The sequence below is a fragment of the Zosterops lateralis genome, assembly GCF_965231275.1.
Source record: "Zosterops lateralis genome assembly, chromosome: Z".
Taxonomy (NCBI): domain Eukaryota; kingdom Metazoa; phylum Chordata; class Aves; order Passeriformes; family Zosteropidae; genus Zosterops; species Zosterops lateralis.
The window spans coordinates 19,094,477-19,106,606 of NC_139800.1; the positions used below are offsets into that span (position 1 = coordinate 19,094,477).

The 12,130-nt window shown below is 37.5% G+C and overlaps 1 protein-coding gene and 1 long non-coding RNA gene across 7 annotated transcripts in view; one reads left to right on the top strand and one right to left on the bottom strand.

Annotated features, from left to right (window-relative positions):
- Positions 1-12,130, top strand: part of PRLR (prolactin receptor) — a 147,563-nt gene that overhangs the window by 103,437 nt on the left and 31,996 nt on the right. The window contains exon 1 of one of the 5 annotated variants that reach the window (XM_083884343.1): positions 263-501. The exons of 3 other annotated variants lie outside the window; for them this stretch is intronic. The gene's annotated coding sequence lies outside the window, so the exon portion shown is untranslated. Of the gene's footprint in view, positions 1-262; positions 502-11,096; positions 11,322-12,130 lie in introns of those variants that run through there. One more of the 5 variants, XM_083884344.1, reaches the window with a different exon arrangement.
- LOC310923191 lies at positions 1,249-9,903 on the bottom strand. 2 transcript variants are annotated; one of them, XR_014592561.1, is made up of 4 exons: positions 9,621-9,903; positions 8,465-8,656; positions 6,318-6,359; positions 1,249-5,716 (listed from the first exon to the last, which is right to left on the bottom strand). It is a non-coding gene; the product is annotated as an uncharacterized lncRNA (long non-coding RNA). The 2 variants fall into 2 exon arrangements; XR_014592562.1 differs by lacking the exon at positions 6,318-6,359 and having other exon boundaries at positions 1,252-5,716.

Below are 12,130 nucleotides of genomic sequence, written 5' to 3' on the forward strand. Positions count from 1 at the left end.
ACATAGCAGTTCTATACACATGCAATGAAAAAACTCCAGGCTTTAAAGGCAGGTAAATAAAGCCCAAGAACCAGAAGTTCTTTGTAATGACCTGTGTATCTCTGTCTTATAACTGAAATAGTTATATGGTGTCACTATGTTTGCTATGGGCTTTCTGGTTTTTGTACAATATGATGGCAGGATCAGGTCTGCCTCAGGCAAAGGTGAAAGGAGAGCAATGCAGCAGACAAATTAGTACTTTAAATCTTTCAGATGAGTGAAATATTGATGCTGTGGTAACTTGCTGTTTTCCAGTAGGAGGAATAGGTGATTGCTTTCTTCATTCCCTTCCCTAGAATAAACTTTGAGCCATTTTTCTGTTTGCTAATCTTCTGCACCTTGCTATTTATTCATTGGTCTGATGGTTTAAAGTTTACTTTTGAGGTTTATGTATTTCAGATGTTGTTCTTCATTACTTTAATTTTGCTCAGCTTATTGTGGGGATTCATTAACAGGCTGTTGGTAAGTAGTTTACAGACTTTGGATTGGGTCAGTTTGCCCCTCATTTCTTATAATCCTTTTCATGCCTGACTTTGCTTTGCATTCTCTGTCTTTATTCATGCATCAGACTAGGTTTGTATTCTTCTAGATTGGGTAATTGTGCCATTATTAAATATTTCATCATATCAGAATAACTACGTGTTACTATTCTATATAAAATTATAGTTATACAGAAAAAGAGAAGCAGGAACTTAAATAATTTTTTTAAAAAATCTTCACTTAAACAAGTCCTGCAAAATGTGCAGGTAGACCAAGAAAATGTCAAAGTAAGCCTGAGAAGCCTCAGTACTGCAGACTTGCAAAGTCAAGACAGTGTGCTACCTGTTGTCACCAATGACTATAGTCTGTTTATCAACCCACAGTGTTACAGTAGAAGACAGCTATACCACTAGAGAAAAATGGAATTGAATTTGAGGTGCAATTTGATCCTAGATCAGAGGTGCTGTGATGTAAAGTATCTGTAAACACAAATAAAGAAATAGGAACCCTAATATTGAATCAATATGTGGGAACAAAGTACTGATAATTTGAACTGGCATAAATTGTTCAGTTTATTTCTCAAGTAAATGCGAAACAGCTATGGCAATTATTCAGAGCATGGCCAATCCTAAAAGAAAAGTACTGAAGCTGTTGTTCCCTTGGTAAACCATTACACAAATAGTTGCTCCATAGTTAACTTTTGTGAGTTACCATTCTTCAGCATGAGAAAGAGGTTGATGATTTGAAAAGAACTTGGTTAGCTTAAAATCTTGCTTGAAATGCCACTCTAATTAGCAAATACTTAACAGTTTTGTTTTCAAGGAAGATATTGAATGTGTTATTATGTGTGCAGTTTTCACATGGTTTCTTTCATAATTTGTAAGGCATTTTCTTGCATCACATTTTTGCTCTTGTTTGAAGATGTGTTGCTAGTTATGCTAGAATCATTCCAATTAGTGTTGGCATAAGTGAGAGTGAGATCAGGAGGAAATCCTTGATCTTCTATCAAACTGTAATTTTGGCTTTCTTTAATTGTTTGAGGTTTTCAGGTATTCTGCTTCATTAAAAACTGTTAATTTGACTTTTGTGGGGTTTTTCTATTTTGCCCAATGGAGCAGAAAACTACTGTGTAAAAATCTGATGTCAGATATGTATCTTCTGCTAAATTCAGTAAAATTTGTCTGTATATACTGAATATGGACAATGCAGAACAGAAGAGATTACTGTATCCATGGGGTTGATATAGAAGGTAAAATAACTCAATATTTAATTTAGATGGCTGTTTGCCATATTTTTATTACTGGCCACAGTTAGAGATAATGATTAGAGAAAGTGCAGTAATTTGCAAAAAAGGATGCTTATGGGTTTTCTTTCCTGTAACATAATAGTGTTAAGGGATTGATTAAAAACAAAGTTCATTATTGCTGATTCTTTATGTGATAATTGCGAAGTTTAGTTGACTTAATTGCCTGTGGTTGTCAACCACCAGTGTCATTTCTGTATCCTTCTTTTGATGGAAAAATCATGGGCTTTCATTCACAGACATTGAAAGATTGAACTAAAACTGAAATAAATCAAAGTTTTGCACTACACAAGGGAAAAAAAATAAAAGCACCAATGTCTTTTGTTTGGGAATTTATTTTATTTTATGGTCCAAAGATGGAGATCTTTTTCAGGATTCATGGAAAATTTTAGTACTGAATTTGGTGTTCAGCATTAAGAGTGGATTCTGGCAATATCATGGAAGGAATAAATCTGCAAATAATAGAGTTTCTGAAGAAATTGAATGTATGTGTTCACTATATATTCCAGTAAATTTTTCCTATTATATTTAGGGTTGCCATTTTGTAATTTTAATTTTAATTTCATTTAGCAATAGTTGCTGCAGACACTTTTGCAGGTTATATACATAGTCTTACAGGCTACTTGGGCTTCTTGCAGTGTCATTATTAGAGTGTGTCTGAGCTCCAGTTGGTGCAACCACTTTTCTTGTGTAAGAGTACTTCAAATGCAGGGCTTCTTTTGTCACATGGGGTTGTAATATCTACCTTAATTGAAAAGAGTGTTGATAAGAAAGAGAATTTCTGGTTTTAATACAGAACCAGGAAATAATTGTTATTCACTGTTTAAATGTACTATTAATAAATAGTTGTTGCTCTCTCTCTCTCAAAAAAAAAGATACTTATACAAAATTTAGGACACTTTAAAGATGTCTATTTAAGCCAAGCCTTATTGAAATTAAAATACTTCTCCTTCAAATATTCATCTAAGATCAGATATACTGATCTTGCATCACACCAATCTGAATTATAAATAGTTTAGATAAGATCCATACTTTTCCTGGTAGTCTTATTATGAGGTATCAGTATAATCAAGCAGCGTAGAATAAGATGACTTTTTAAATAATGACCTGGAATGTCCAGAAAGGCTGGCTCTATTTAGCATGCTAAAAACATGGCTACTTCATACCTCTTTTCCCAGTTACAAAATACCTTCATTATTTAGGAGTGCTCCTGACCCAAAGTAATTTCTTATCATGTCCTTGAGATTTGCAGATCAAACACTGGGTCCTGTATCATAGAATCACAGAATTCCTGAGGATGGAAAAGACCTCCAGCATCATCAAGTCAAACCATATGTAAAAGTGTAACAATAAGAGAGCACAAATCTCCCCCTCATGTACCAGTCTCCTTGAGCTCTTTATTTGGCAGTCCCAGCTGCCTCGTAAGCTGGAGACCTGTTCTGTCTGGACGGTGTTAACAGCAGGAGCTGCAGGAGGGACTTAATCTCTGCCTGTATGCACCTGCTGAACCTCTGTTCCCTCCCTTGGCTGCAGCCTTTCCTCCTGTACATTTACAACCTGTAACACAGTGGAATAAAATCAATATTGGGGATTTAAAGTCGAAAAAATTTTGTTCAAGTGGAAAAAAACCTAATTAATATATCTTCCTCTTCAGGACTGTATTAAGGTATGCGTTATCAGACAACAAAAGCTCTTTGTTTCATCATTATATATGATGACGTAGTTGTTATAGGAAGCAGTTGTTATTTTAATTGAAGCTCAGTTACCTATCTCTCTATGTATGTATATAGATAAATATACCTTCACCTAAGATCAGATATCCTGATCTTGCATCACAGCAAAATCAGTAATAAGTATTCTAGATAAAATCCATATTTTTCCTGGTAGCCTCATTAATAAAAGTATCAGCATATTCAAGCAAAATAGAAGAGGATAACTTTTTAAATAATGACCTGGAATATGTGGAATCATGCATGTCATATGTATGTACATATCAATACATGCATATTGGGTGAGTCCTAGTTCATCCCTTATTTATAGTCCTGTTTAAATAAAACCATGGTTAACAGGATCCGAGTATTTCCAAGGATTTTAGGAAGGTGGGGCATCCAGTGACTTGAGTACTTTGTCTCTAATAATGCCACCTTTATTTAAAAGTAACCTTTTTTGTCTTAGCACCTTGCCCATGTTTTTTGTTCATATCTTCTATATGCTGGCTCTCTATAGAAAAAAAGAATGCTTGAAAGTTCACATGTCATGGTAATAAAAATGAAATATGTTATGAAATATCAAGTTTGTTTGTTCATAACTATTTATGTAGTTTCATAACTACATAAAATTTACCTGTTTGGCAAACATCAGAGCTGAAGGAGTTCCTGCACTGAGACAGTATTCCTCTGCATAATCTTCAGTGATTTTTGAGAAAAAATAGATTAAGTTGAATGGATCAATGCATTTGTAACCTAATCCGATATTGGTTGTATAAAACCTAAAGGAAATCTTTTGAAAATTTAAAAACCACAACAATTATTACCTCTACATGTAATTTTTTAGACAGAACATTTTCCAGCTCTGTGCTTTACGTAGCAGTCTTCTTTTCTGTTGTACAAAGGGCTGTACAGATTTCTCTGCTGCTGAGATTTACTTTTCCATGTCATTTTTTAGGCTACAATTAACCTCAGTTCTTAGTGTCAAGTATACTTTTTATCTACATCTCCCTTCTACATGACTTTTCTTGCTGTTTTCCCTTGTAGCTTCCTTAGTTTGATCTGCTGTTTTGCTTTCAGGATTGTGTTTGTCTACATGGTCTGTTTTAGCCAATAGGGCATTGGGATAACCAAGACAAGCTGGTGGTTTCTTCCCATACTTACCTCTTTGATGCACATTGTCCTGTAATGGAGCAGGGCTGCTTGCTTTCCTATAAAGCAGCTCGGATTGGTAAGACCTGGCAGATGAATTTTGTGACTGAGCAGGGGTTTGGTGCTTCTGTAGAGCCACAGAGTGAAAGAAAGTACTTTCTTTATTACCCCATGGCCACAGAATTTATTGAAAATTTGCTTTACAGTGCTGATGTACATATATATGAGGGCTTCCTTTCCTGGATGTGTAAATCATTAACAGATCTCTGTGTGTGGTCAGTAGTCAGGTTATGGTTCAGTAAATAGTGCTTACTTTTATCTAGGGCACGTGGACACAGCAAAGCATAAAACCGTTGAAGGTTCAAATTCAGCAATACCTCCCCTCCAGTTGCAAAAATGACACCTGGAATTTTATATTTTATGCATGTAGTAATGGTTCAAAATATAAAGACTCATTTTCCTTACAGAAAAATCCAGCTAGTGAAAACAGCTCCTTCACAGACTCTGCTTAAACTAAGCTTTCTTTTTTGCTTCCCCCTCTTCTCCTGCAGTCAGTGCACTCAGGCCCTTAATTTCTTTGAAGAGCATTTAAGTACCTTGTCCTCACCCTTGAGGGCTGTTCAGCCCTGCTGCAGTTACTCACAAACCCCATCCCTAACCTGTGGCTCTACTCCTTTGTGATATCATCTGTCAAGATCATTGTTACTGTTCTTTCCATCAAATACTTTTAGGTCGACATAAACTTTGTCCTTCACTTCTTTCCACAGCATAAAAAGCATTTAAGGGACAAGCTAATACTTCATCTTGCTGGGACAGGCAGTGAAGGCTTAAATTTATAATCTGAATTTTGTAATTTCAGGTTTTATTTTGTTTTGTAGAGGTTTTTGTAAAACACTCAGTGTCATTGTTGTTGCCTTCCAAGAATACTTTCATCAAGAGTTATTTCTTCTACAAGTTCTTCCAAACTCCTTCTTTGTGATTTTCTACTTGATCCTTCTCAGCTTGTAAGGCGTTGGCTATAGGAATGCATCTCAACCTGAAGTTTGCAAAATAAAGTGTAAAAATGAAATGTTACACAAATTATTTGTTAGCAGCTCATTTAAGAATATTATGCTGTGCAAAAACAGTTTGCATGAGTTCACTCTAATTCTTAAAAGCCTAACTGTACATCATCCTAAAAACAGACTGAAAAAGGTGGTAAAAATGTTTTTTAAAGGAAAGGTTATGTTTTTACTTCATCTTTCTTTTTTAAACAGGAAAAAGTACATGTAGTATTTAAAAAAAAAAAAACAAACCAACCAACCAAACAAACAAAAAAACCCAAACAAACAAACAAACAAACAAACAAACAAAAACATATAGTCATAAAAGCTTTGATAGTGAAATAACCTTCCAAGTTTTATTTTCAGCTGTATTCAATGTATTTCACTCACTGTGACACCATAGAAGAAGGAAATAATGGTAATTTCTGTACTGTTGATGAGGTGTGAGAGAAGTTGTGAAGCTTTTGTGAAATTTGGGAAATTTGGAAGGGAAAATTGTAAGCTGTGTTGACTTTTTTATCTCTGTATTGGAATTGCTCCCATGGAGTTGAAATCAGCTGTTTACTAAAAGAGAGGCACAGTTTCCCCACTTACTTGTATAAAGGGTTCCTTATTTATCTGAGTAAGGGGCAGCATCTGAAAAATTAGACCAGCTGATGCAAAAAATGCCTTTTCAGAAAATATAGCATAGGAAAATGCAACTGGAGAATGGAAAGAATAAGTACATAGATACTGACATTCAAAAATAGGGAAGGTAGATATTTCAAGAAAGAAATCCCTAGAGATCTTATTGGTCCATTTATTGTGATGAAGGGGACACTATAAGAATTTGCTTTGAGGTTTTCATTTCAGTTATTTATACACAAAAATAGGGAGATTATTAATTTTATCTTCAAATCAGTTTGATCCACTGAGGGTACCGCTGGAGCTCTGCTGCATTATAATATTAGAAATTTTCTAAGCCTGTTTCTAGAGTTATTACATATAAACAACATGGTTTTATTTAAAATAAAGATGTTACTTTTCCTATGACCTAGAGTACATTCTGGGTCAGAATGGAACTTGTTTATTTTTTCCCAAGTATTCACAAGGTACCTGTATAATCATGTTGTGTGACAAAAAGGACATTGCACTCCCCATACAAGCACAAAAACAACAGTGGAACATGCAAGGTTCATGCCTTACATAGCCAAAACCAAAAAGGGGGAAAAAAAAAGAAAAAAAAAAAAGGGAAGACATATGAGAATTTCAAAGCCTTACTGTATTTTCTTTTGCTGAGTAAGGGCAAGGTGATGTCTTTTCTCTACACATCAACTTTAATTGTATCCATCCTTGAAGAAGTAATGTCAACCTCTCACCACCATGAAGACTATTATGGATGTGCACCCAGGGCCCTGGGGAGGTGTCTCCAGCCTTAGGGGCTAAGAACAATGAACTGATAATTTGTTATTGATATAACTGCATTCATTTCAATAGCTGTAAACCTGAACAGTTGTTGTCAGAGATGTTATTTAACAGGCAAACAGTCTTCTTCTAACAGACATGTGTCACCTCCGTCTAACAGGAGACAGTGACATTAACAGGAGCTGCGAACTGGAACACTAGAGCTGGGAACATGCATCTCTCATGAAAATGACAGAGAAAAATGCATTGCCACCTATGCTAATCTTTTTCATCTGTAATGACAGGCAGCTGCATCAGGCCAAGCTCTTTCTAGTCTTCCCAATTTCAGAATTACTTTTCCCACAGGCACAAAATGTTCATTAACTATTTCTTCTGCACGCAAAGTTTAAATAGGTTTTCTTTTTGCAGTGGATTGTTAGGGGTATTTTGCTGCTTGTTCTTGTGCAGTTTTTGGAATGTTCATGCTGGCTAGGGAAGGCTGATAATATAACACCGGTCAAAATGTGTAATCCTTTCCTGAGCCTATAACAAAATCCCTGATTTAAAGGCTGTTTCATTATCAGTTATTGTCCTGAGTGTGTGAGAACCCATGGTGTGGCTCACAGTCTTTGCTGAACCCCTTATTTTTTTATCCTCCCTACTAAGACCACTTAGTTTATTTGGAACGAAGTGGATTTCCAATCCACTGTGCATCCATACACAGACAATATGAACAGAGGGAAGTCAAAATACACAGTGTAACAAGGAGAATAATTCCATGTCAATATATGACTTGGTAATTGTCTCACACATAACTGGTTTTAGTATTTTGGTGGAATTTTAGATATTTGCTGTCCCAGCTAACAGTTCTATGGAAGCTGATGAAGTTTTTTATATAAGAAAACTTATTCCAGAAAAGTTAAACAAAATTATCATTTCAAATTAAGAAGAAGAAAGAGCAGTAGTTCATTAGAACTCATTTTCATGATCTATGTAAATTTTGTTTCCTTTTATAGAAATATAAACATTCATATTGGGTTGGTGCTGGCATACCCTTTTTCATGTAGGTCAAGTGCTTTTTTCTTTTTTTTCCTAGATTGTTCATACTTAGCCAAATGTGACTGAAGGAACTGTCCTTTTCATTTCATACTTTTCATTTGCTTCCAAGATGGAGAATGGGCAACAAATATCATAGAATTAATACACAATTACTTCATCAGAAAGACAGCCTGAAACTCAGAAAAGTGCTCCAAGAAAGTAAAGGGTTTGGATTACAACCAGATAGTAACAATGGAACAGTAGAGTAAAAACAGAAAGGAAAAATACAGGCCTCCATTTTGATGGCAGTATTCCAGTACCTGCAGGGAAGTCACTGGGAGGATGAGGGCAGGCTCTGCATGGTAGGAGGACAACAGACAGCAGGCGTATGTTGGAACAAGAGAGGTTCTCACTGAGTATCAGGTACTGCTTGTTCACCCTAAGGACAGCCAGGAAGTGGAACAAGCTGCCTCAGAGATGTTGTGCAGTACCCATCCTTTGAGATTTTCATGCTGTGAATAGAAAAACCCAGAGCAACATGTTCTGGTCTCGTGGGTGCCTTCACCAGAGGATGGAATGGTGATCCTCTAGCATAAATTATTCTTTAGTTCTATGGGTTTGTGCTGTTCTGCTAAACCTTGATAGGTCCCTTGAAGTTTACATGACACTGCTGGGTCTTTCTGTCGCTTTTGTTTTCAATTTTTAGTGCATTTTTTTACAGTCTGCTTCCATACAGACACGGTCTTTTCCATGTTCAGCATTTCCTGAATTAAATGATTCCTGTGTGCATATCCCACACACAGTTATCTCTGCTTTTTTAATCCTTTATTAGCAGGGCTCTCAGTAAGAAGTAGCTTGTACTTAGCTGATCTTTTCAGTCTTGGCAGTAAAGTTTACCTGTCATATCTAACTTAGTGTAATTCAACACATGCAGGAGAATATATGGCTGTCACACTCTTTAATCTTGCAGGTTTGTTTGCTCAAACAAGCTGCAAATGTTCGCAGGATTTCATGGAGTTCCAAACAAACGTGTATTTGGTTTTCCACATTCCACATTAAGCAGCTGTTGTAAGTCTAGAGTTAAGGTCACCTAGCTTTTTTGGCTTTCTTTACTTGTGTCCAGACAAACAGTATTGATTGCTCTTCATGAACATTTTTAGAACATGTTTTTAGGACATTTCTTTTGAAAAGAAAATTAAGCAAATACATGCTTCTGCAAGTCTAATTTGACAAATAGAAATAGTTGGCTAATTTCAGGAGGGCAACACCACAGTTCCTTATATACAAACTTTCAGTGTTTAATATGCAATTTGTGAAATATCAATTAATTGCCAAGTATTTATCTCTAAAAAAAATTTGCAAAGTAAGTAATTTGGTCCCTTTTCCCCTACCACACTCATTTCTTTCTCAGCCTCCCCTCCCTTCTGCATGCTCACATGTACAGACACACACAACAGGAGACAGTTTCCCTTTTACCTTTGTCTTCCACAATTCTGCTACAGCATGTCCTCTCTCTTCTTTCTCTGGAGGGATCTTTTCTTGATTCTCTTTCATTCTCCCTCCACATCTTAATCTGCATTCAACTGAATAGAAAACTTCATCAGTTGTCTCTGTAGTGATTGCAAAAGAATCTACAACTCCAAACCTTTCCTTCTGACTTTTGTCCAAACAAAACTACTGGCCTGTCTCTTTGACATTTCCTTGTGAATTTGTCACCAGCAGAGCAAGCTAGACAAGGCTCAAAGGCAGTCCCTAGTCAACCATGTAAACCTCTTAAGTTTTAACATTCTTCCTTAACTTCTGTAGCAGTCTCAACCACCTTGCAAATTAAGCAGCAATTAATTTTTCACATCTGCATTCAGATCCAGGCTATCTTGCACATTCTTTTGCATTACTGCTCTAAAGTATTGTGTTTCTTTCCCTCATATCTCTTCATGTATTTTACATTAAGCTGCCACTAAAATAAAGAGCAAATTTGTGCAAGGATCAAGCCAACCTCATTCCTTTCCATCCAAGTACCCTAAAGATGAAACTATAGTTAGAGTCTGTCCTGGTTATATTTTTTTTCTGTCACTTTAAGTCTTACATTCTTAGTCAGTATGGAAAAAAATAGGACTAGAGAACAATTCTAGTCCAGATTACTACATGCCATAAGAAATAAGATATTTGGGACTGATTTTCCTAGAATGAGGTAATTTAACTTATGCCTTCTGGTTTCTAGAAAAATGACCAAACAAGTCTATTCTTACCTAAGAGAGACAATAATTTGTAGTCCACATTTTTTTAAAAGCCTATGCCCTCTTTGCTCAGGTGGCAACCCATAAAAACAGAACTGCATAATCAGAGTGAACAGAAACAAGACTTATCAGAAAAATGTATAATAGAGAATGTCAGGAAGAAGGAAGCACTTGTTAAAGTGGCAAGGAGAAATAATTGATTAGAAAATCAGGCTTTTTAGTTCCACTGCACAGAAAAACGTGTTTTCTTCCAGGCTGGTCTCAGCTTTAATCATGTGTTATTGACGAGTTTCAAAACTTAAATTCTGTTGAGTCAGTATTGCAAAATTGTTGCTAAGAGAGCTTTTGTTCTCACAAAATTACAGACTTACTATATTCAAGGGCACAAAGTGTTATCAGTGACCAAGAAGTATTCAGTGCAGCTGAGGGTGTAAGGGATAAGCAATATCCCAAGCCACTCATCATACCCTGGCACCATCAACAAAGGTTAATACCACTGTGTAGAATGGAATTATTTGAAAACAATTTTGTTTCATACCAGCTGTCTGTGATTCAAACCTCATCTCCTGGCTTGAGAAGAGGGATAGTACATTAATCATTACAACAACCAGGATGAGTATTTTCTTCCTCTATGCTGCTATGGTAGAGCTGGCAGAGAGCCCATTTCCTCAATTCACAATGTTCTTAGTCAGTGTATTGGTTTTGTGTGAGAAGGGTTTCGTAGCAGGGGATTACAAGTGTGGCTTCTGTGAGAAGCTGCCAGAAGCTTCTCAGACATTCAACAGAGCTAATGCTGGACAGATCCAAGATGGACCCACCACTGGCCAAGGCTGAGCCCACCAGCAACAGTGGCAACACTTCTGGGATGAAAACTGCTGCACACTCACAGAAGGCAACGAGGATTGCGAGTGTGTGAGAGGAATGGCTCTGCAGACACAAGGTCAGTGAAGGAGGAGGGGCAGGAGCTGCTCCAGGTGCCAGAGATTCATTCCCCTGCAGCTCGTGGTGCAGCCCAAGTTAGAGCCCACAGTGAGGCAGCTGTGCCCCTGCAGCCCCTGGAGGTCCAGGGGGGGACAGAGATCCACCTGCAGCCCCTGGAGGAGTCCACAGTGGAGCAGGGAGATGCCCAAAGGAGGCTTTGACCCCATGGGAAGCTGGAGCAGGCTCCTGGCAGGACCTATGCCCCATGGAGAGAGCAGCCCACATTGGAGCAGGTTTGCTGGCAGACTTGTGACCCCACAAAGGCCCCACAGTGGAGCAGCCTGTTCCTGGGGGTCTGCAGCCTGTGGAGGGGACCCATGCTGAAGCAGTTCATGAAGAACTGCACCCCATGGGAAATACTCATGTTAAGTAGGAGAAGTTTGTGGAGGACTGTCTCCCATGGGAAAGACCCCATGGGAGAAGGGGAAGAGTGAGAGGACTCTTTCCTCTGTGATGAACTGACCACAACCCCCTCTCTATTCACCTGCCCTGGTGGGGGGGGCAAAGTAGAGAAATTGAAGCTGAACTTGGGTAGAAGGCGTGGGGCTGAGGGAAAGTGCTTTAAGCTTTACTTTTATTTCTCAGTATCTTACTCTGAATGGATTGGTAATATATTAAACTCATTTCCCTAAGTCAAGTCTATTTTGCCTGTGGTGGTAATCAGTGAATGATCTCTTCCTGACTTATCTGGACCCAGCAGCCCTTCCTTGTGTTTCCTCTCCCCTGATCAGCTGAGAAGGAGACTGAGAGAGCAGCTTTGGTGGGCAC